Below are 25,817 nucleotides of genomic sequence, written 5' to 3'. Positions count from 1 at the left end.
TGTTGGTGTATAATCATTGGTACACAGGATGTAATATGGGTATGGGTTAAGAGCAGGAGTGTTTAAAATGTATATTTGTATTTAGGCACGAGGATTGCACAGCACTTTATGTGCAGGTAATAATATAATATGTGAACATGGGGAATTGCACTTTTATTAATTCACATGCAGATGTACCGCGACTCCAATTGAATGATTGATTAGCAATCGAGTCTCGGTACAGCTGCATAAAAGCAGCATGTTTTCATTCACTTGGGGTTGTGTGTTCGGTGAGTGTAGAATGGGATTGAAGACGGAGGTAACAGTATAATAAAGTAAATCATAATATCAGCTCACATTTTTGGTTATAACATAATTGTAAATTCTTTATCATTGGAGCGTGTTTGTTGGAGGACAGTGCAATTGCATCACGAGAAGGAGTGGCAGGACAGCTTAGCAGCCAGTGCTTCCATCACTGTTGTGTGTACGCTAGTAACAACAGGGCTGAAGATGGCGTTGTCTAAATGTGTTTGTTGTTATTGTGGTGGCCACAATGTTAAATAATGAACAGAGAGATGCTCTGTTCAAAATAGGATTGAGGTGACTTTATTTCAAGTGTGCAAACAAAAACTGATGAGCCATCCTGGGAAAAGAAACACATGTGAGCCTTGTAAGAAAACAAGTCTTAATATTTTCATAATATTTATTGAAAAATGAGAGTAAACATTACAGTAAACAGCTACCGATTTCAAATCACAGGTTTTATTATCAACATACAGGTAAAAATATACAGAGAATTCACAACTACAAAAGTTTATAAATTAGCCCTGACACAGAATAACAGACGAAGTCAAAAATACTTAGCTCTGGACAGTTGGTGTGTGTTAGCCTCTCTCCTGTTTTCCCAACTGTGGTGATTTTAACACTGAAACAATACATAAAGCCTCCAACCCCCACCCCATACATTCCTTGACAAGCAGCTCCTCCTTATCAGCAACTTCTCACCTAACAAAGAACATATTCCACCTCCCCCAACAGCTTTCAGAGATGAATGGAAGGAGAAATAGACAGATAGAGGGGGAAGGGAGGTAAGAGTGTGAGAGAGAGAGAAAGAAAGAGAAACAGATAGGGTGGAGGGAAAGAGAGAGTAGAAGAGAGAGACATAGAGAGAGAGAAACCCAGACAGCCACACACACAAACAAACAGTGAGTCCCTGTGAACAAGTTGACTGTAGGTTGATGCCAGGTCAGAAAAGAGCACACAGACAGGCAGTACTGGCAGATGAAACTGAGACGGTGCAGTACTCAGTATGTTTATTAACACACAGAAAATAAAAGGTTGAACAAAAACAGCACACGGCACTTGAGACCAAGATTTTGGCCTCAAGAAATTCCAAATTTCCTTCGTGAATGCATTCATCAATTTGTATAGTGATGAGCATTCACTTTAACCTTTATTTTCATTAAATGAACCTTTATTTCCTCTTCCTCTCTCAGTGTTTGTTTCAATCTATCTGTAATTTCTGGAAAGAGATTCACTCAAAGCTCATTGAAATCATCATAGGTATCAGCGGCATGAATCACTGTTCTCTTTGGAATAGAGGAAAACTCATATTTCCTAGATATACATGTTTAACAGGTGGATTAAGAAGCATTCTTAATCATACAAACTTGATTATCTAAGACATACTGAACTGATATTGACCCATTTTAATCTTGCAACACTAAGTGTTCCACCTGTACCCCAGTACCATCACTTTCCTTATGATTTTTGTGTATATAAAATTCCATCTTTCTAGAATCCAACATTCTAGACCATCTCAATCCATGCATGTAAGATTGGTTACAAATTATAACTATAACTTCAAAAAATGATCATTATGCTTGAACAAGTATTAAAATAGCGTGTGAATGTTTTACTGTAACACATTAGTAGGCAGCTGTACCTTTTCTCCTTACATAGTTATACAAACCTCCATTTCATCTTGTGATATTCTCCATAAAATCCCCCCACATATGTAATCCTTTGTATAACACCTCTATTTCTAACCTATTGTTACAAATAACATTAATATTAATTTCCATTTATTCATTTTAGACATATTCAATATTCAAATTATTGTCCAAAAATGTCCATGGTATAGGTGACAATATTCTTCAGTAGAACAGGTCTCATTCACAGCTTCTGCTGTATGATCAACTCTGTTTCATTGTTGCCTCCACCCATGTCCCCAAAATCTTCATCAGAATCAGTAACCATTCCAGAACCTAGAAGAAAATTAAGTGCAGTATTAATTGTTTTGATAACACCTGATTTAATTTCAACCTTCAATGGGGTCATTCACTCTTTGAATTATCTTTCATCTTCACGTGGTTGTGTCTGCCTACATGATGCAGTCTGTGTGAGAGAAGAAATGTTTGCTTCTTTTATTTCAACAATCTTTTTCATCATAATAATTATGATTATTAATTCACAAGATCTCTATTGAAACATACAACGTGCATATCCTCCCTTTGCCTTAACACAAACAATTATCTTGTTGTAATTAGAACATCACCCATTGAAAAATTAAACTACAATTGGCAATGCTTTTCCTGCAGTTCCAAGAACCACCACCGAGTGGCAGTGTATAACATGTATTGTATACACAGCATTTACCAATTCCCTTTGTACCCTCGCTACAAAGTATTTATCCTTATCGCTCTCTATTGATAGGATGTAATACCCACTAGCCCTGTACTACTGTACCTTGTGTTGCCTAACCTCAACACTGAAGCAATCAGTCACAAGCCACCTATACCATTTATTATGCATTTGTTCACAAACATTACCAAAGGAATGTTCTCATAGACCCCAAAATAAGCAAGAGATAGATATGTTTCCCAACAGCTACTACAGCACCACTTTTCCGTTCCATAATCCATTGATGCATTTCTGCTGTAACAATATTGTCTTTCAATCATTCTCATTACTCACACCCAATCACACCCTCCATATTTTTTCTTCCAACATATATCTACATATACATGTCAGCCAGGCACCCAGTCTAAGGTTACAAGTTCCCACTGTCCTTGTTCTAAGACCAAAGATTAATTTATTTCTTTAAAACAATTGAATCTTACTATATGTTTTATTCACTCTAAAACCCATTATATGTTGTGTCTTCAATATATCTTCTAATTGAAATTTATAATCCCTCTCTGCGGCTGAACAAATACCCTTGTCTACATAGTTGCTTTTCTTTCTCCCGACACACATCCAGACTTCTTATCTGTTTATGTGAGCTAAACTTCAATCCTATTGTATCTCCATAGCAATCCATGAGTTCATATTTTACACACCAACTCCTAACACTCTTCCAGTTGTCTAAACTAATGAAAGTTTCATTTTGTAGCACACGAAACAATTGTCAAGCAACCAAAACATACTATGTATTATCTCAAAAGTTATTTTCAAAAGCCAAAAGCCATATTACTCCCCCCCTTTTGGTTGCTGACACAACATGCAATTTCAGACTGCAACCAAATATGTTCCTACCGTCTCCTGTGGAACTGTGGCAAAGTGGTTTGTAGTGCTCTGGTGTATAGGTGAGTTGAGGTGCTCCAACAAAGGACAAACGCAAAGTCTACTGGTCAGGTTTCTTTTAATGCCCTTTTTAAACCGGGTTTCAAATAATAAAGCTGGTTCTACCCAGCAATGGGTATTACCAGCTACAAAACAAAGGGGTTGCAGTCCCGAAATAATAAACACAAAACACGTCTCCAAACTGGGTGCTCTGGTGCAGGTGCGGTGCTCTGAGTGCTGGTGCTCGTGCACGTTCAGGTCCGGGCTTCTTGCTGCAGCTCCAGCTTCGTATCAGCCATCTGGCAAAACAAACACAATACTCCTCAATGAACCCACACTTCATTCAAGATTCCGTCCTTGTCTCCTCCCATTAACCTAACCCTAACATAAAGGAGCCGATTACGGCGTCACGTCCCCCTAAAGTACCCTAAGCCCCGCCCCCTCCGATAGCTAGTTCAATCACGTCTCCTCCAATTCATGACTGAAACTTCGCTCACCGTACTAGGGCGATGACTCCAGGTACCGTAACGCCGCCCTCTTCCTGAATGGCCGGCTCCCGACTGTCCCCAGGATGAACTGCCCAACCATTCAGTAGGAAGCCCGCAGCTCCTGTTGTACAGTGCCCTCACTGGTCGAGAGGGAGATTTTTGATTCGGATTCATTCGCTCTCCGTCACAGGAACCCATCCATATCTCTTTAAATTTATCATTGCCAATTTGAAACTAAAACAGCAGCGTTTTTGTTGCCCAAAATACTTTACCATTGAACCCCTCAAGTGTAATAGTATCTTTACCTTATGTTTTGCAGCAACGCCACCCTTTTCGATGGCTCCTTGCCCTCTAACATCATAATCTACTTCAAATCAGGAAGCTGCTTAACAAGTTCTTTGTAAGGACTAAACTCCCCCCTTGGGAAAACCAAAAAATGAAAAATGAAAAGAATAATGAAATGAAAGAATAATGAAATGTATATTAAATTAAACAAGATTAGAAATAAAACAGTTCCTTATCCTTCACGGGGCGTGAGCTGGGGGGTAGCAATAGGGTAGAAGCAGCAGAAGGGAGCAGTTAGTAGGACAGAGTGCCAGCTAGAAAGGACAGGACCTAGGATAGAAGAGCGGGCGACGCCCACTCTAGTAGCAGACCAGCGGAGCTGGACATGGAAGCTAGGATATAAGGTGGTCACTGACTGAGGGCGGCGATGCCGACACATCCCAGGGCAGAGGACCAAGCAACGAAACCGGATACAAAGATGGTCACTGACTGAGTGCGATGATGCTGACACAACCCAGGGGCAAAGGACACAGCAACCAAAAACACATACGATGGTTATGACTTGGGGAGCCACCCCTCGGGAGGAAGACGGTCCTGGTAGATCGGGACACGAAAGGAGATAGAGAGAGAGAGGTACCCAGCATCTAAGACTTCTGTAAAGGGGCGCTCATTAGACCCCCAATTGGCCGAGACTTCACGCTGCCTGAAACCTGAAATAAGGACAAGGCATGGAGGTTAGAATGGGACTTGAGCACAGAGTAGCCACGTCCCGAATTGAGGCAGAGTATAGAACAGAGACTGGAGCGAGGTAAGATAAGCGCAAGAGCTGTGGAAGGACAGAGTGTGGCCGGGGGTCCGCTCTGACTCACATGGAGAGAATCCTCCTGAAGGTAAAGGGAGGCTGATGCCTAGCCCTGAGGTCAGGGAAGTGAGACTTACTTGACCCCCAAAGGATGGATCCCCTGCTCCTCATGAAATCTCCCACACAAACGTGAGACAAATAAAAGACAACACATGCCAGAGCATAACAAACAAAAGACCAGAAGGACAAACAGGACAAACAGAAGTATGGTTAGTAATTTAGTAGGATGTGACTATGTGTATACCTACTGCTCAGTGGAGAGGTAAAAACCCCTTGAGGCTGATTAGGGGAAAACTTCTAGCTTCACCGGCAGACAGGAAGCCCCCACTCTGGGGGTGTCCTGCTGGGGTGACACCTTGAAAAGGGGGATAGGGGATTTGATACTTGACGGGCGAATGGACCAACCACACTGAAATTGATCAGTCTTGGAGGTATGTAGCCAAATGATGGAGTAAGAATCAAAGGCTGCCAAGAGGCAGCTGATCTCCATAGGTAGATCCTTGTAGGGGGAGAAGCGGCTTTTCCGAACAGTGGAAATTAGCAAATGGAGAATGTACGTTGATTTAGACAGACAGGAAGGTGACAGGAAGGTGAGGCAGGGGGAAAGCTCAAATCATCACATTCGAGTTAAATAAATAAAATAAAAAAAAATTAATGTGTTATTCAATATTTCCATAGTTCTGTATGCTACTAGATTTTTTTAAAAGATGCCCGTATTTGTAAATTTTAAATAGTTTTTAGGCAAAATGCCTGTCTGTTTTCTATCTACAGTTCTGCATTTGTTGGAAAAAATGCACGACTTTTGTTGAGGGTTTAATTTAGAACTTTAGTTTTGTTTTCAAAAGCATAACCTGTTTTTGGACTTGTTTGGCCACTTATAGGTCTGGATTTTGAAATAATTTTACATAGCATTTTATTTTTTTAAATGACTGTGACAAAGACGGCTGTAGTGGGGACGTCAGACCAGAAGAAACATACAGTACTGCAAGAGGAAATGATAAATGGATGAGCTGCTGCGTGGTTTATTATTATAAAATAAAACAGTACAAAAACACAGGACATGGCACTTCACGTCAAAATAAAAGAGACAAACAAAAACAAACTACACAGACAAACATGGTGAGCTGAAATTATGATTTACTTTACGTTATTATTTTCTCCTCTCCACACCCGTTCTCCACTCACCAAACACACAACCCCAAGTGAGTGAAAACATGTTGCTTTTATGCAGCTGTACTGAGACTCGACTGCTAATCAAACATTCAGTTGGAGTCTCGGTACAACTGCGCGTGAATTAATAAAAGTGCAATTCGCCATGTTCACATATTATATTATTACCTACACGTGAAGTGCTGTGCAATCCTCGTACCTAAATACAAACATACATTTAAAACACTTGTGTTATACAGACCCATTTATATCCCATGTACCAATGACTATACACCAACATTAACACACTACACGTAACAGACATCACAAATAGCCCAGGGGCGGGGCACTTTGCCACAATGACTCACTTAAAATTTTTTGTAACTTGAAGTCCTATTCATTCATTTTAAAGTACAGAATAACATACTGTCTAGGGGCTGCATTGTTTACTAATCAGGGTGTAGTTTTACTGAAATCTGTGATAAAAAGCAAGCACATCCATTACATTGGCAGGTAAGCATTTATATACATATATATATATACAGTTTTTGTTGAAATTTTGTTCTATTTGATATTTTATTTTTAAACACTGAAACTCAGAATCAATTATTGTAAGGTGACATTGGTTTTATGTTGGGAAATATTTTTAAGAAAAATAAAAAAACTGAAATATCTTACTTGCATAAGCATTCAACCCCTGTGCTGTGGAAGCTCCCAGTTTGCACCGATGAAAGAAATTGCCCTAACAAGGACACAATTACCTTACCATTGGCATCCACTTGTGAACCATTAAAGTTGCTATCACATTTTCTGGATAAAAACCCCACAGTTGAAGGATCATTGGTAAGGCTGTGAATCTGAAGGAAAATGAAGACCAAAGCGCATTATACAGAAGTTAGAGATAAAGTAATACAAATGCATAGATTAGGGAAAGGGTACAAAATAATATCCAAGTGTTTGGATATCCCAGTGAGCACAGTTGGATCAATAATCAGGAAGTGGAAGCTGCATCACACCACCCAGGCACTGCCAAGAAAAGGCCGTCCCTCAAAACTCAGCGCTCAAACAAGAAGGAGACTTGTGAGAGAAGCCACCGAGAGGCCAACAATCACTTTGAAGGAGCTACAGAGTTCAATGGCTGGGAGTGGAGTAATGGTGCACCAGTCAACCATATCAAGAGCTCTGCATAACACTGGCCTGTATGGGAGGGTGGCAAGAAAGAAGCCGTTACTCAAAAAGTACCATCTGAAAGCACGTCTGGAGTTTGCCAGAAAGCATGAGAGTGACCCAGCTGCGATATGGGAAAAGGTTTTGTGGTCAGATGAGACCATGATAAAGCTTTTTGGCCAAAACTCAAAGCACTATGTGTGGCGCAAACCTAACACTGCTCATGCCTCAAGACACACCATCCCTACAGTGAAGTATGGTGGTGGCAGCATCATGCTGTGGGGATGCTTCTCATCAGCAGGGACTGGGCATCTTGTTACAGTTGAAGGAAGAATGGATGGAGCAAAATACAGGAAAATACTGCAAGAGAATCTGCTTCAGTCCACTAAAAAACTGAAGCTTGGGAGGAAATTTACCTTTCAGCAGGACAATGATCCCAAGCACAAGGCCAAAGCAACATTGGAGTGGCTCAAGAACAAAAAGGTGAATGTCCTACAGTGGCCCAGTCAAAGTCCTGATCTCAATCCCATTGAGAATCTGTGGCACTATTTGAAAATTGTGGTCCACAAGCGTCGTCCAACCAACCTGAACAACCTGGAGCAAATCTGCCAAGAAGAATGGGCCAAAATCACTCCGACACTGTGTGCAAAGCTGGTACATACTTACCCCAAAAGACTTAAAGCTGTTATTGCAGCGAAAGGTGGCTCTACCAAATATTAATGTGTGGGGGTTGAATACTTATGCAAGCAAGATATTTCAGTTTTTTTTTTATTTTTCTTAAAAATATTTCCCAACATAAAACCAATGTCACCTTACAATAATTGATTTTGAGTTTAAGTGTTTTAAAATAAAATATCGAACAGAACGAAATTTCAATGTACCATTTGTAATTCAGTAATATGAGAGAATTGGTCAGGGGTCTGAATACTTTTGCAAGCCACTGTGTGTGTGTGTGTGTGTGTGTGTGTATATATGTATATATATATATATATATATATATATATATATATATCAGTTAACATCAGTAAGTACTTAAGCATAGTAATTAGAAAATATTTCTATTATGACCCTATCTGAGATGTGGGTACGCGGTAGACCAAATTTTTGGGAAAAGGGTTACAGGGCCTAAAAAGTTTGAAAACCACTGGTATAGAGAATATCTCAAGATATAATGGAAGTTTGTATATAAGGAGAAAAGAAACAGTTGCCTATTAATGTGTTACAGATAGATAGTTAAGCATCCACACACTATTTTAGAACTTGTTCAATGCATAGTTCTAGTTTTTATTTAATCCCAAGTGCATCATAAGGTTGAGATGGTCTAGAATATTGGATTATAGAAATTTATATAAAACACACAAACGCCAACCTCCTAGGACATGTGGGACAGACACAGGGGTGAGTAACACAACTGCACATTTAAATCTATTTGGAACGTAACTTTAAAACAACCAGAAAAAAAATGTCCTCAACTGCACCCCATGCACAGAGGGGGTATAATTTTTGGACCAGAACATAAAATTGATTTAAATGATGTTAATATGCTTCTAACACATGTCATGTATACTTTTGCTAACATTATTAATATGTTTGATCAGCACTGCCAAAAGTATAGACAGATAAAGATATGATTAAAATGACAGGTCTGTCATATCATTCAAGATTATAGAGAGGGGATAGCTGAGCAAATGAAAGAGTTAAAGATGATATTGCAGGGTGGACTGGTGCAGGTAACTCGGTTGTAAACAGCTGGGAGTGTATCAATTATCAAAAGCGCAGGTGAAAATGGCATATGGAGCACAGAAAGGAATAGAAGGGATATGAAATGAACAGATGTATGCCAGCCAAAGCATAAAGTTGCAAGGAGTGGCTATTTCAGAACTGTAAGGAAATGTGATAGTCCATATTGTTAGAATATTTGGAATGTATGGTACTTTCAATGGAGAGATATTGAGCACAGAGTTTAGGTGGGGAATTTTGAAATACAGGGTCTGTCTCAATAAATTGCAGATTGATTAGAGAGCAAATATGACCATTTTTGGGCATTTTTGAAGGGTCCACTTTTCTGCTCACTGTAGCCCAAATTGACGAGACCCTGTTAATACAATTGTCTATTCTACGTTATACCAATAAACATATATAGTTAACAAAACTAATATTGTTTATGTTTCATTATGTCTTATAGTGGCGAGCCAGCAAGGATTCATGCGTTTCTACTTCTGAAAAATACCATTAATGGCGAGTGTACTTAAATGTGTTTTTCTGGCTTATACAGGGAGATAAATTGGGATGGTCCTGTATTAAGCTAACAAATTGATCATAAGATAATTGATCACGTAAGATAAGGGAAAGTTAGGCAGATTCTTCTCGTTTAAAAGGACCTAAAAAATAAAAAATAGGAAATTGATAAAAACTGACCAGAATATTTTGAAACTGATCACTTCATTTATGCCTGGGTGAATAGATTATTGGAGATTGAAAGCTCGTGGATGCAGCATAGTGATGGAAGTGGTAGCAGTATCGGTTAAAATAGTTATTTTCACTTCTTTTTAATTTGGTAGCTATTCTTTGTATGTTAAAGCTGCATGGAATCGTAAAACTCTAAAGGCAATTGAGCAGAGCTTTTCCTTTTTTTGGCGTAACCGGGTAGATAAGAGCTGTTGGAACTGTCAGACTTCGACTACTGAAGCATGCTTCAATTTCTTGATTTTTTTATTTTGATAGCCATGGATAAGTAAGAGCTATCTGGATTTTAAGACTCTAAGGTACTTGAGCAGAGCTTTATATGGTGTAACGTATTGATGTGGGGGCAGATAGTGTTTCTAGTAGGGATGGGACGGTATACAATTTGCACGGTATGATAACCGTTAAAAAAAAACACTGTGATAACCTAATATCAGGGTATACAGTACATCATGCAAGTTATAAAATAAAGGTTAAATGAAGAAAGAATAATGTAAATCACTTCAATTACTGTAATTCACAAAAATAAAACCAACAAATCACACTTCCTTTCATGGAATGATTTAAACATTTGGTATTTAGTATTTTACTATGCCAAATAACTTGGTATGTTTCTTTTTTTATAAAGACAATCAGAATTAAAAAAAAAACAAAACAAAAAAAACTTGTACACACTCAATGTTGTACTACATCTATTGTTTGCTCAAAATGATGTGGTGCTGTAGTTTGTTAAAACATTTTAAGGTATAAAATTAAATAAATAAATACTTTGTTTTGCTGATGGTAAATACTATTTACTAAATAGAACTGGGAAATGATCGGTCTTATTGCTTAACACAAACATGTACCACAGGTTATTATTTAAGAGCAGAGATTAGTTGTTTTTTTCAGCTGGATAAAAAAATATGTATAGCAAAAAAGAATGTATTTTAATACTAAAAAGTGCTACTGGACTTATAGCTACATGTCACAACATTTCACAAGTAAGCTTCCAATGATTATTACACACGTGGAGTCTGTAAAAAAAAAAAAAAAAAAAAAAAAAAAAAAAAAAAGATTGCTAATACTGTGCTAATTTTAACTGAGGAATTGGTTGTGTTATTATAGTACAGATTTCCACAGTGCTGCACAGAATCTCGGAGATGCGCTGTAGACGTCATTCAACAGCCACAGAAATCTGTACAGATATGCATAGCCCAGCGCAGCTTTGAAATGTTACTGCGGGAGGCTGGCGGCGGCTGTGAATCAAAGGGATGATGCAAAGATCACGAGTAATCTGTTCATTGTAATGCAAATAACCACTAAAACTAATGCTGCCACCTTAAGACAGCAGCCAAGAGCAGCTGGCGCAGCAACCTCTAGGTAACTGAACGCATCAATTGAAACGTGTATTCTGTGTCGTTGACAGTTTCCATCAAAACCATTATCAAAAATACAGTATCAGTTCACAAAAAGATCTTCCTCAGACACTTTGTTAAGGCTGCAAGTACCATCGCTTGATTTAGAAGAAGCGTGTTTGCAGTTGAAAAAATGCGTTAACTGTTGTCTAAAGGAATTACAATAATTGCGGCGTAGAATAAAAGGAAGGGAACCTGTGGTAAGGATAACAACGTTTTTAGGTAGGAAATGGCGTTGGTTTTTCATCAACCCGTGATTTAAATGCATGTAAGGAGAATGCGTGCAAGTTTAAACAATTGGGTACACAGGGCAAAACACATAATATATTGCAGGTATAATTTTTGGTTTCTAAAAGTGCAGAGTTAAAACGATGTTTTATTTTTAAGGGGTCTGTTTATTAATGATTGTTTAGTTTGTGTTGAATTACACAGGGAGATTGCATTTTCTTTGAAACAATTAGTTTATAATAAAGCACCGATGTTATCAGTATTAACTAGTTTTATTCTGAGGTTGCATACATTTTGTATGGTTAGCTTTAAACTGGTGTCATAGCTTTGCAAGAGTACTCTACCTTACATGAGTAAGAGGAAAAAAGTTGAATTGATATAGAGCATAAATGTAAAAATACAATTCAAATGGGAAAAAGAGGTCACATGATCGATATCAGAGTGATGGACTTCAACTCTTTGCTGAGGCGTCAGAATCCAGTGACGCGGGAAAGACAAAAGCAGTGTCACTTAGAGCTACGCGAGTGATGTGAAATGGGATGTTTGCATACATACGATATGTTTTGTTTATGTTGATTACAATTAATACTGTACAGAGCTTCTTGCAGGATATGTTATGATAAGTAGATTAATGTGATAACTGAAACATTAATAAATCGTGAATGACATGGGATTATTTGGCGCAGTGGTGAACTGCAGGCATTGTAACGGTTTGTGTGAATAGCATACAGATACTTTATTGTGGGAGTTTAGTGTATAGTGGAGTGGACTAGAATATTTCTAAACATTGTACAGAAAGGTTTTTGTGTGTTGTGTAGTGTGCAGTTTTCCTTTGGACTGAAAGCAGCACATGTGAAGGCAGCACATGAGAAAAAAAGGTGTGTTTCTATAGAGATTTATGGGTGGGGTTAAGGAGTGCTGAGTGAGGGCTGATCAGAGACTGAGTTCTGGGTACTGGGTTAGGGAATACAAGGTACAATAGTACAGGGCTAGTGAGTATTACGTCTAAGGAGAACTAGCTAACATGGTAAATAATTTGTAGCAAGGGTACAAATGGAATTGTTCAGAATGCTGTGTATACAATACATGTTATACACTGCCACTCGGTGGTGGTTCTTGGAACTGCAATGAAATAATTTAGGAAAAGCATTACCAATTGTAGTTTAATTTTTCTATGGGTGATGTTTTAATTACAATAATATATTTGTTTGTGTTGAGACAAAGTGAGGATTTGCACTTTGTATGTTTCAGTAGAGATCTTGCAAATTAATAATCATAATTATTATGATGAAACAGATTGTTGAAATAAAAGCAGCAGACATTTCTTCTCTCACACAGACTGCATCATGTAGGCAGACATCACCAGGTGAAGATGAAAAGTCAAGGTTGAAATTAAATATGATGTAATCAAAAGAATTAATACTGCACTTGATTTTCTTCTAGGTGCTGAAATGAGGTGATTCTGATTTTGATAACGATTCAGATGTTGGAGCGGGTGAAGACAACATTGAAACATTCAGCTGACGATCATACACGGAACCTCTTTTACTCAAAGAACAGGACTGACCATTGAAATCGTTGTTCTGTTAAAGAACAAATGGACTATGAGATCACCTTCCATGGACATTAGTTTTTTATATAATGAGATATTTAAATGATATACTATATTATTGAATATGCCTGGAATGAATGAAGGGAAAAGTATGTTAATTTTATTTGTAACAATGGGTTAGCAATAGAAATATTATGTAAAATGATTGCGTTATTGTAAACTGGTTGGGAGTTCCATGCTGCCTCAGCAGAGTGGGACTTTATGGTAAAGGAATACTGCAGCTACCAGCCTATGCTCTAACCGAGGAGTTTAAGTGGGCCAAAGTCTGACTGGAAATGACATTCACACGACAAATGCATAAGGGCGGCAAAGAAAGCTGTGGAAGATGCTAAGTCTGCCCTTCAAATCAGTGATATTATAGGGCAAGTTCAGTATGGAAGAGAGGGTCTTGGTCTCAGTTCAGCTCCTCCGACATGGCACAAGGCAACCCCAGCTCAGTAGAGGAAGCTGGTAGTCAACGAGGTCCAAAAGCAGGAGGAGAGGATGAAGTGTGTAAAGGCCGTTTCCCAGGCCAAGCAGGAAGATGGGAGAGTGTGGAACAATGCAAGATCGGCTGGCAAGACCTATAGACAATGGAACAGAGCAGAATTAGTTTCCTCATCAGATCAACATATGATGTTCTCCTATCACCACAGAACCTAAACCTCTGGGTGGGTGAGGATCCCTCATGTCCTTTGTGTTCATCACCTGCAACATTAAAGCACATTTTGACAGGATGTAAGGTGGGTCTTAGCCAAAGACAGTTTACTTTGCACCATGACCAGGTGCTGCGATGTTTGGCCTTAGCATTGGAAGACAAGAATAAAATCTGAACAATAAGTTGCCACCAGTTCCATCAAAGCATTACACACGAAAGATAATATTCCTCCATCCAGGAGAGCAACCACCAAGAAAAGGTGTTAAAACCAAGCCTTGCCGAGGACAACTGGAAGCTGCTAGAGACTAGAAGATGCTGGCAGATGTTGGTCAACGGCTTATTTTTCCACCTGAGTTTGCCACCACTAATCTTCGACCAGACATTGTCTTGTGGTCTGGATCAGCACACCTTGTTTATCTGGTAGAGTTAACAGTGCCATGGGAATATGCTGTGGATTAGGCATATGAGAGGAAGAAACTTTGGTATGCTCAACTAGCTGCTGAAGCGGAACAGTGAGGATGGAGAGTCTGCGTTTACCCAGTGGAGGTGGGTTGTTAAGGATTTGTGGCACACTACAACCCGGTTTCCCAGAGATGTCGGGTTCAGTGGCCAAGAGTTGCGTCGCACAGTGAAGAACTTATCTGAAGCAGCAGAAAGGAGCAGCAACTGGCCGTGGTTGAGATGGTAAGATTCTGGATGGTGATCTCAAGCACAATAGAAAGAAAGCAACACTGATGTACGGGTAAATAAGCTGGGCTGAGTTGAGTGGGGGACGGGCACGGGTGATGCTGGGATGCCAGAATCACTGTCGAACCCTCTTGAGGTGTCGTGGGCTAGTTGACGAAACACTGAGAACAGAAGGTGCCCACTTGAAGACCCTAGAGATGTACCCTACTTAGCTCAATCCATACGGTTATCATGCTGATGCGCTGGAGGGACCACACTGTGGTTGATCCCCGGAGCCAGCATCGCAGCCGTTGTATGTGCTGATGTGCTGGGGAGGCAAAATAAGCTGATCCCTGGAGCCAGCATTACACTTCAGCCATCAACATCAAGCAGAAGGATATCTACATCAGACGGAAAGAAATGCAAATGGATGGCGATGACATTAGTTTACTGTAAAGCCACGTCTTCAAATCAGCATGAAGTTTTAACATCTAATCTCATGTAATAGAATATCACAAGATGTAATGGAGGTTTGTATAACTATGTAAGGCGTTTCAGCTAATGTATATATTTTGGGTATTAAAAGACAAGACCAAAAGTGGTATTTTCTGGGATACTGCCGGCACTTTTCAAAGGAGCATATAGACAGCTGGAAATACATAATCAAAATGCATGGCTGAAATCTTGATGCACTCAGGAAGGCTTCACCATTCTTAAACATTGGACCATCTCTCTCTCTCTCTCTATATATATATATATATATATATATATATATATATATATATATATATATATATATATATATATATATATTTGTGGTTGTTTGTGGTTCAAAGAGCAGTTGTGACTGGGCGGATGACCTTGTTTATGCATGGATTGTTTTGAGCATAGATGCTAACCACAATCAAGCCAAATAATGTTTATAACTTGTATTTCATGGCTCTGCAGCTTTGTTTGCTCAAGATTTCATCTGCTGAGAACTGTAACTGCGCTACATTATTGCTGTGATTGCATACTGTACTGTCTTTGGATTTATTTTGTTCCTGAATAAAACTGTTTTGTTTGAAGAGTACCTGAAGAAGACTGGCTTGTAACGATCACTCTGCACAGCTGAGAAGCAGTTGTACTGTCCTCCCTAAGGAGATACTACTTGCCCAATATCTATAACTAAGTCAGCAAGAGTGACAGACAGAAAAAGCAGGGACGTCAGAGGTGTCAATTTCATGAACAGTTTATTGTTGTAAACTATAATGTAATAAATGAAATATAAGGACAACAATTGCAGAGGTGGAAGGTACAGGTGAGTAAGAAAGTAAAGTGAACTAAACAAACATCCAAACAAACTAACACTAAAGCGAAATTAACACAGTTTTCGGTGGGCCTCCAATAAACCCACACACACAAACACCACACCAATACAAAAACAACACACCGACAGGCAAAAGAGACAAAGATGAATGAATAAGTATATGGGGAAAACAATCACAAAGACGGTCTTGATGGCAATGGTTGAATTACAGGAACAAAAGTATCAAAGTAAAGTAGAAAAAACCAGCAAACAGAAAAGAAATAATCTCACCAACAAATAAAGTCCCAAATATAGTCCTGTACTGATGATGATGGATGAAGGTTGATGAAAAAATAGCGATCGTAGAAAATGGCGAGTCTTTCGAGTAGAACCAGGTTGCATGGAGAACAGCCGTTTGGAAAATATCAGGAGGATCAGGAACTAAATGGAGACTGAACACACCCACAAAAACAAACCATAAACAGACCTTGAACAGCAACTAAACTTAAACAAGTAACAGTATAAACAAAAAAGAATTAGACAAAGTACAAGATTAACAAAAGAGTAAATGGACGCACCTGTATTTATCTAAAATAAAGTTAAAGTTACACTGTAATTAAGTAATGTGCTGTTTGTAAAATGGATTCCTCAAGAGAAAATAGAGTTCTCTCCTGGCCTAGCCAGCCAGCTTTAAACAAGTTTTGGCTTCCAAGGAGCTCTGAGATTGGAGGAGTGGATATCTGAATGAGCCAATGGGGGGAGAGGATGAACAGAGGGTGATAGCAAGGAACTATGGGAATTTGAGTTTTAACTTGGCCAGGCTACTGACCCTAATAAAAGGGACAGGTGGGTGAAACTTACACCCATTTTATGGAGCAAGTGAATTGCAACAGGCTTACTATTTTTAAGAAGAAAACTAACCTATTATTACAATACATACAATGTAAAATATCTGTTTCTGCATGATAACTCTTATATTTAAAATAAATTTCAACATTTGTTTCAGCTAATGTATATATTTTGGGTATTAAATATATGTCACATCTAGTAATATATTTTGCAATATATTTGAAGGTAGAAAATATATTTCCATATATGCTGCAATATATTTTCATCTCATCCATTCTCCCTGTCTGGGCTGGGAAATGACCTTTACACACCTGATCCTCTCCTCCTGCTTTTGCACCTATTTGCGTACCAGCTTCCTCTGTTGAGCTGCGGTTGCCTTGTGCCATGTAGGAGGAGCTGAACTGAGACCATTTTCATAAGTGCAACACTTTGAAAATATGGCCCTCTTTTATAAACAGTAACTGATTTGAATACATTTTCTAACCCTAAATCATCCTATACCCTGTTAGCTTCAACACAATAAATCACCCAGTGGGATTATTAAAGGGCCTCAGTATTTAGATTATTAAAATGACCCTTACTGACAACTGCCTCTCAGAGCTTTTTAAAGACTGTTCTGCACTTGCTGCCTCTCACAGCTTGTGTCTGTCCAGTCCTGTCTGCACTTCAGTGACCCGGCTCTCCAGATCAATGCTCTCTAACTCTTTAGTAAATGTTAACCTTGGGTAGGGTATCAGGTGGTTAGATTAATGCTTGCTTCCTGTGAAACTCATATTGGCAGACTGTGCTCCGTGCTGACTTCTGGGCAGCCGCCCAACTCCTCCTTCCCAAACAACATTCTGGCACCATCCGCTTCCAGAAATCCAGAAATAGTAATACACCTGAATGACTGTCTGTCTGTTTCTATCTGTCTGTCTGTCTGTCTGTTTCTGTCTGACTGACTGTCTATCTATCTGTCTGTATGTATGTCTGTCTGCTTGTCTCTGTTTGTCTGCCTGCCTGCCTCCATTTCTGTGAGCAATGCAATTTCTACAAGCTATGGAAATTATTTAACTATAAAAAAAAAACAAGATTTCAAAAAGTGTTGATAAACCAGACTACTTTCCCCAAAATGAGGAAAATTCACGAGTCTGTTCACTTCTGAAAGATTGTGTATGTTTTTCATTTCTAACATAACTAAAATACTACTATCATAAATATTGCCTAATTTACTGTATTCCTTCGAATTTAAGACATCCTTGAATTTAAGATGCAGACCAAATTTACCACCCTCAATTTGAGAAAAAAATAAAACATCAAATAAATATATATGACAGAAATACAATGAACCTTGGTTGTTAATGTCCTTCCCGACCAGTGAGGGTACTAGGCGAGGACAGAGTTCTTTGACGGGCTGGCTTGACAGTTCTTTCCCCGGGTCAGGAAGTCAGTCAGTCTGGAAAATGGCGAGACTCTGTTGCAAGAACGTATTGACCTAAAAGGGAAACAATTTAGCAGCCACAGGTAGTAAAGGCAGCTGCATTCGTTTACCAAGGGGTCATGCGTGACAGCATATAAGGGGGACAGAGAATTGTAATCTTTTCTTTCGCATTTGGTTTGTAGTGAGTAAAAGCCAGAAGGATAGTAAAAGTGTATTGTTGCCAGAAATCGTGAGTGTTGTGTTTTTGTTTGTTTGTAATTGTCTTGTCTTGTCTTGTATGTTACCAGACTGTTAACACAGTTCCAGATCTGTTGCCAGGGGCCAGCACAAAACTGGACAACACTGGACCTTTGAAAAAAACTGTATTTTCACCACTAGCACTAATTCGTGCACTTACAGACTTGTGTATGTGTTTTGTGTGGGTGTATAATAATAACAGGATTATTATTTGTGGGGCAACACAGGGATTATAAATTAAATAATACTCAGCACTGTATTACTCACCTCCATTATTATTTAGTGTTTGTTTTGCCTTCTCTTCAAAGCCACACAGCCACTTTTAATTAGAAGATTCTTAGAATGAATCTATGAAAAGATCAAAGTGTGATGTCACAGAAATGTTTTAAGTAAGCCAATCATTTCCATGTTCACAGCAGGGACACAGTCTCAAGAGATGCCTGTGGCATTACTGGGTCTCCAAATTTCTGTCAAGCAAACGCACGTCTTAAAGTAGGCTGTTTGTGTCGTCTGTTGGCAGCCGTATAATAATGTCTTGCTTCAATGACATGTGCTTGAGGTTTTTAATAAAAAAATTAAAAAAATAAAAATATGGCATCTGTGTGCCTGTTTTGCAGAACCACTAATATATTGGCTACAGTGGAGGCCCATCAGCAATTACTACTTTTATAAGAAAAACACACACCACTAATATGTAAAGGTAGTAAAAATAAGGTCTAGTTTATTGTAGGAATAGAATACTGTGGCAAAGTGGTTAACAGTGTACAGGTGCAGGAATGCAGCAGTGATCAATGAACTGACAGACAACAATAATCCAGGTGTAATGATATTTTATTTGTAAATCCAAAGTCTGATAACAAAACGGCATTAAACAATAACAATGAGAACAGGCAATACAGCGGTGTCTATTGCTCTGTTGTTAATCCCCGGGTTGGTCCCGTAATAGACCCGTTCCTTAAAACTCACACTTAACACAAAACACAAACACAAGTCCACAGTGAGTGCTATAGTGCTTGTGGTGTAAATACAGTTATTCGTGAATAAGGTGCAGTGTTGTCCGAGTTTAGTGCTGGCCTTTAGCGACAGCTCTGGATCATGTTAGCCACTAATAACAATAAAAAAATCAGTTTTTAGACACGACAAACAAACAAAACACTCATGATTACAATACAGGTCTCCTTCCAGTCAATGAATTATCTAGTCATCCAGTCCAGGGTACTCTGTTCCCTTTACACAGCACCCTCACAGGTTGGGAGAGAGATTTATCACCAAGAATCATTCTGACTCTGTCCCAAATACAAACAGAGCAGCGAGCTCCGGTCTCAGTAGGATGGACACCTGAGCACCGGACTCTGGGTTGTGTCATCTTTATAAATAAGAGTTTCCTCCTTCAAGCAGAAGACATATGCAGCATTTCAAATACAAATAATTTCTATATATGGTTGTTAATAAGTAGTTTAATTAATGTCTACATGTGTACTCTCAAAAATATGTTATTATTAAGCAGATAATATGCAGATAAGAAGCAGATAATCTACAGTGAGAATGGAAGACAGGACGTCATGACTCCAGTTATTTTCATCCTTGCACGATAAGTTGTCGTGGTATTCTGGGTTTCTGTGAGATTCTGAGTAATTCTGTTTCTGTTCTTCCATATTCCTGACAGTAAGCTCAGAATAGTCATTGTCAAAATTGCACTCACCCCTGACACTCAAGAATAAGAAAAGACATAAATTGATACAAGGATCCTCCACTCTCATGGATTTTCATATAAACATTTGTGCAGTTTACACTTTTTAAAAAATAATCTGAAAACTTCAAACAACTTCAAAACAAACAAGTTTTCCACATAAATTCACAACCCACGGATAACATTATATTCCTGTCTTAGTTTGTCTGGACTGTAGATACCAGTTCTTACCCATCTTCAGAATATAATCTACTCTCTACCCGTTGTGCCAGTCATACATCCATCTTCTTCCCAGTATTTCCACAGCTTTGTAATATCCTTGAATTAAGTGTTTCAGATAGAAAAACATTATTCATAAACACGTAGAGTAGGAAAACACAGTGCTACAGATCCTTTAAACAAATAGTACCAATATGTGTTAGCATAATTAAACCCCATGGTCTCCCTATGTTTACACAAACCTAATCATTTTAAGATCTTGACCATGTTGATTTAAAATTATTTTCAAAAAACACATAAACGTGAGCATAACACAAATTAAAGCAAGTTATATAAATAATCAATCACTAAATGACATGGTAGTTTTTAAGTACTTATCAATAGCTACTTTCGTTGATAACATTAGATGTTTGTTCCATTTTAGGTCTGTATGTCTTTATCTAAAAATATAAAACTAAGAAGGAATAAAAGCAATGCCCTAACCAAATGTAATATTTGTTTCAAATCCATTCTGCTGTGCTTGCTTTAATGCTGTTAGCTGCTAATGCTTGGCTTTCTTCAGGGTAATACACTGGGATTATAAAGAAATGTTTTCTTCATGGTAATAGACTGAGATTATAAAGGAATGTTTCTTAAGGGTAATACACTGGGATTATAAAGGAATACTTTCTTCAGGATAATAGACTGGGATTATAAAGGAATGCTTTCTTCAGGGTAATACACTGGGATTATAAAGGAATGCTTTCTTCAGGGTAATACACTGGGATTATAAAGGAATACTTTCTTCAGGATAATAGACTGGGATTATAAAGGAATGCTTTCTTCAGGGTAATACACTGGGATTATAAAGGAATGCTTTCTTCAGGGTAATACACTGGGATTATAAAGGAATGCTTTCTTCAGGGTAATACACTGGGATTATAAAGGAATACTTTCTTCAGGATAATAGACTGGGATTATAAAGGAATGCTTTCTTCAGGGTAATACACTGGGATTATAAAGGAATGCTTTCTTCAGGGTAATACACTGGGATTATAAAGCAATGCTTTCTTCAGGGTAATACGTTGGGATTATAAAGGAATGCTTTCTTCAGGGTTAATTATTTCCATTACATGGAGTAGATGTTAAAACTTCATGCTAATTTGAACTCGGCTCTCACCAAGATAATCACCAACTAAGACGTCATTTTATAATAAACTAATGTGATCCATCTGCATCTCCATCCATTTGCATTTCTTTCCATCTGATGATGTTGACATCCTTCTACCTGGTGTTGTTGGCTGAAGTGTAATGCTGGCTCCAGGGATCAGTTTATTTAGCCTCCCCAGTGCATCAGCACACGCATGCTGTGATGCTGGCTCCGGAGATTAACTACAGTGCGGTCTCCCCAATGCATCAGCATGACAACCATTTGGATTGAGCTAACTAGGGCAATATACTGGTATTATAACGGAATGCTTTCTTCAAGGTAATACACTGGGATTATAAAGGAATGCTTTATTCAGGCCAGTACACTAAGATTATAAAATAATGCTTTCTTCAGGGCAATACATTAAGATTATAAAGGAATGCTTTCTTCAGGGTAATACACTGGTTTTATAAAGGAATGCTTTCTTCAGGGTAATACACTGGTTTTATAAAGGAATGCTTTTTTCAATGTAATACACTGGGGTTATTTGCACTCCTGAAGTTTGCCTTCAAATAGACATATTATTAAATTGATCCTTATAAGTGTATAAATTAAGTATCATTTAGTTTCCCAGTATACTCCCTTATCCTGGAAACCTGTTTGTCAGTAGCTGGTGCATTTTTCTGTTTCAGTCTGTGAAACAGCAGAGGGTGTCAGCCCAGCTTAAAGTATCCTTTACCAGGATCTCATGAGCGAGACAGAAGTCTCTATTGTGGGCAACGCCATCCTGATGAAGGGCAACAATCTGTGTGCAGGGCGTGCCCACTCGGGTCAGAGAGGAATTATAAACACCTGTAAATTAGCGATTGGTGTTTCCATGACTTCAGGGATTGGGCCACAGGTACAAGAGGGATCGGGTTGTTGTATTTGGGGGTTAGTGCTTAGAATGGGAGATGAGAGGAGGAGGGGCGAAATCCATAATATAGAAGGTAACTAACAAGACTGTTTCTTTTAAGTAGCTGGTGTTTATCTTTTTGTTTTCTTGATCCTCGTGGATGTACATACTTTTAAACAGCACATTGAGGGAAGTCCTGGATTTTTGTTGTGTCCCTCACAATTTTGTTTTGTTGTATATAAAAAGAAACTTTCTGTTGTTTACAACTTCAATGCAACTGTATACATTGTCTCTTTATCGTGACCATACTGTCACACAGTCTTACAAAGGTTATAGCTAACAAAATAATACTGGTCATATAACTTTTGTTTGGATGCCAAGCATTTACTAAGTCACCTTGAGAGTTTAATCACCTCATACCCTTCAGTGCCTTCTTTCCTGTCATTAACCAACCCACTGCTTCCCCTTCTTATTGCCTGCTTTGCAGCCAGTGACATGCTTTTGCCCTTAGACTCTCCTGAGGTGAAATGGCCATGGAAGTACAAGAGTAACAAACGTCCTGTAAGTATGGCATGCAAACTAAGAACTACTCTTTAACCTAGTGTGGTACTATAATTTTTATATGAAAACACATTTTTGCTATAATGTAAAAACTGTACAAATGTGATCTACAAAACAAATAGGAGTGCACTACAGGTAAGATGTATATAATCATTTTGTTAGAGCTTTCCTGTAGCTTTTCATTTGGAAAGCGGTCGTCTACTGATAGCACTGCTAACTATTTGATTGGCACCCTGTATACCAATTACAGGAAATAACACAGCTGCCAAGGTCTGATAGATTTGTGTGAACACCTGAATGTTCAGCTTTGATCCGGCTATGCAGGGCTGTACACAGTAATCTGATCCAGTACAGGACAGGTATTTCTGTAGCAGCTGTCGGCAGTTCTTTTCCTTGATTCTCAAATCTCTCCCCCTGGGACTGGCCTTTTCTTGTTAATATAATATTTGTATTGGAGCCCGAGGGGCTGTGATGTGAAAGTCCATTTTACATTGATGCTAGAGATGAAGGATGAATCTAATTAAAGCAGTTTAAATATAGTTGCCTTGGGAGATCTGCAGCCAGCCCACTACACTGTGTGGCTCTGTGGCATAACTCTGAATTTTAAATGCAGGATAATTTTAGAAGGAGAAACTTGAGCATTTGGAGAAAATGTGACAGGTCAGGTAAGTAGGGCAGAATGAAACTGTCAGGAATCAGAACGGTGCTGAATCCACTTTACTATTTACAATCTATACATGGATTTTAAAAGTGGACATTTATTTACATTTCTCACTTATACCAGACGCTAAGCTCTTTGGCATTTGTTTGCACTTGTTTTAGAACCAAAATATTGATCTAACAAAATACTTTATTATTCAAAATATATTCTGTCACCATCAGCCAAAGCTAATGAATGTGTTTATCTGATAAATACAAGAATTAAACATATATTAAAGTATACAGTATTTGCATGTTGTGCTTCTTTCACATTTTGACTGTTAAATAATTATTTCGGAATCGCAATGGGACACATGGCATGTAAAACAGTTAAAGTGTTTTCACCGTGTAATGAGTTTAGGACTAGTATCATACAGTCGTCTCCACGTATAGGAGTTGCTTCACCATTCTGGTAAATAATGTGCATGCCTTGAATGTTTCTCCTGTATATACATTCATAATTAATCTAGAGCTGCTGCTGCTGCTGCTGCATTTTTTAACGTGTGGTTGCTGTGTTAATTTAATTTGATAGTTTATTAACATTAGTTTTTTTGTTACTTTATTACTGAAGTTTATTAACATATACTTGCCTATTGCTTTTCTTTTACTTATTCAATTTATATATTGATGCATGTGCAGCATGACAATATATTTATTTATTTATTTATTTATTTATTTATTTATTGATTAATATTGTGTCAGGTGGCTAATTCTGTCTTAGAGAACACTTGGGCTAAGATAACACTCTGGCTAAGAGAACACTCTAGCTAAGAGAACACTTGGGCTAAGAGAACACTCCGGCTAGGAGCTGGGACAGGGACAGCATTGCCAGTCTCCTCATAGGCTGTATGGAGCTAGATGTCAGGCTGGTGGAGATGGGAAAGGGACAGCATTGCTAATCTTCTCACAGGCTGTATGGAGCGAGATATCAGGAAGGTGGAAGTGCAGGGATCATTCTAGTAACGGGTGGCACAATCTGTCATCTTGCTTGCTGTACTAAAAGAATCCAAGCAGGTAATAAAACCTAGATTTATTCCCCTACTCCCAGTTTCCACACATTCAGCAGCTGAAGGAATATAGTTTGTTGAAACATGCTTACTGAAGCAATAATCCTATGTTGTATTACATCCTCCATTGCCCATTTTAATTAAAGTATTTATTCTTGCGTAACTTATTTCATAGTCTATAACTGTAACTGTGGGTTCTTCTGACTAGGCTGGGTTTGTTTCTGCTACCTAGGTAATCTTCCCCCTTCATTCCCTAAAATAGGGAAAACTTACTGTTTTTCTTGAATCTGTAGGATGTTGTAACTTTATATTTATATTAATGAATCAGAAAATTCTACTTTAATAGAATATATGGAGCTTGTTTCTTCTCAGATGTCTAGTGAAGTGCACAGAGCAGGCTGTATGGGGCTCATCTCTTCTCACAGATGTAGTGAAGTGCACAGAGCAGGCAGTATCGATCTTGTCTCTTGTCACATGTCTAGTGGTGCACAGAGCAGGGAGTACCGACCTCGTCTCTTCTCAGAGGTCTAGTGAAGTGCACAGAGCAGGCAGTATCGAGCTTGTCTCTTCTCACAGGTCTAGTGGTGCACAGAGCAGGGAGTACCGAGCTCGTCTCTTCTCAGAGGTCTAGTGAAGTGCACAGAGCAGGGAGTACCAAGTTCGTCTCTTCTCAGAGGTCTAGTGAAGTGCACAGAGCAGGGAGTACCAAGTTCGTCTCTTCTCAGAGGTCTAGTGAAGTGCACAGAGCAAGCAGTAATGAGCTTGTATCTTCTCACAGGTGTAGTGAAGTGCACAGAGAAGGCAACACGGAGCTTGTCTCTTCTCACATGTCTAGTGGTGCACAGACCAGGCAGTACCAAGCTTGTCTCTTCTCAGAGGTCTAGTGAAGTGCACATAGCAGACAGTACCAAGCTCGTCTCTTCTCACAGATGGGCTGGGGAAGTGCACAGAGCAGGTAGTATGGGGCTCATCTCTTCTCAGAGGTCTAGTGAAGTGCACAGAGCAGGCAGTATGGGGCTCGTCTCTTCTCACAGGTGGGCTGGGTGTAGTGAAGTGCATTCTTCAGACCCGGTGTTTTGTCGAGTGAAATTCCTTTTTGCAATTCCTCTATTAAAATACCCTCATAAAGGGAAAAAATTTGATAAAGGTTTGCAATTGTCTTAAAATATTTAGCATTTTGTGAATATCAGCTTTTTGTAAACAGTGTTGGTTTTAAACAATATGCAGTGTGTTTAGCAGTAGAATGTATTTACAGAGCAGTGTGAAGTATTTGACAAGTGATTTGTGAGAAGACACACTAACTAGAAAATACTGCTACCCGGCGGG

Source organism: Polyodon spathula, chromosome 20, assembly GCF_017654505.1.
Source record: "Polyodon spathula isolate WHYD16114869_AA chromosome 20, ASM1765450v1, whole genome shotgun sequence".
NCBI classification, from domain to species: Eukaryota; Metazoa; Chordata; class Actinopteri; order Acipenseriformes; family Polyodontidae; genus Polyodon; species Polyodon spathula.
This window is presented reverse-complemented; position numbering follows the sequence as displayed.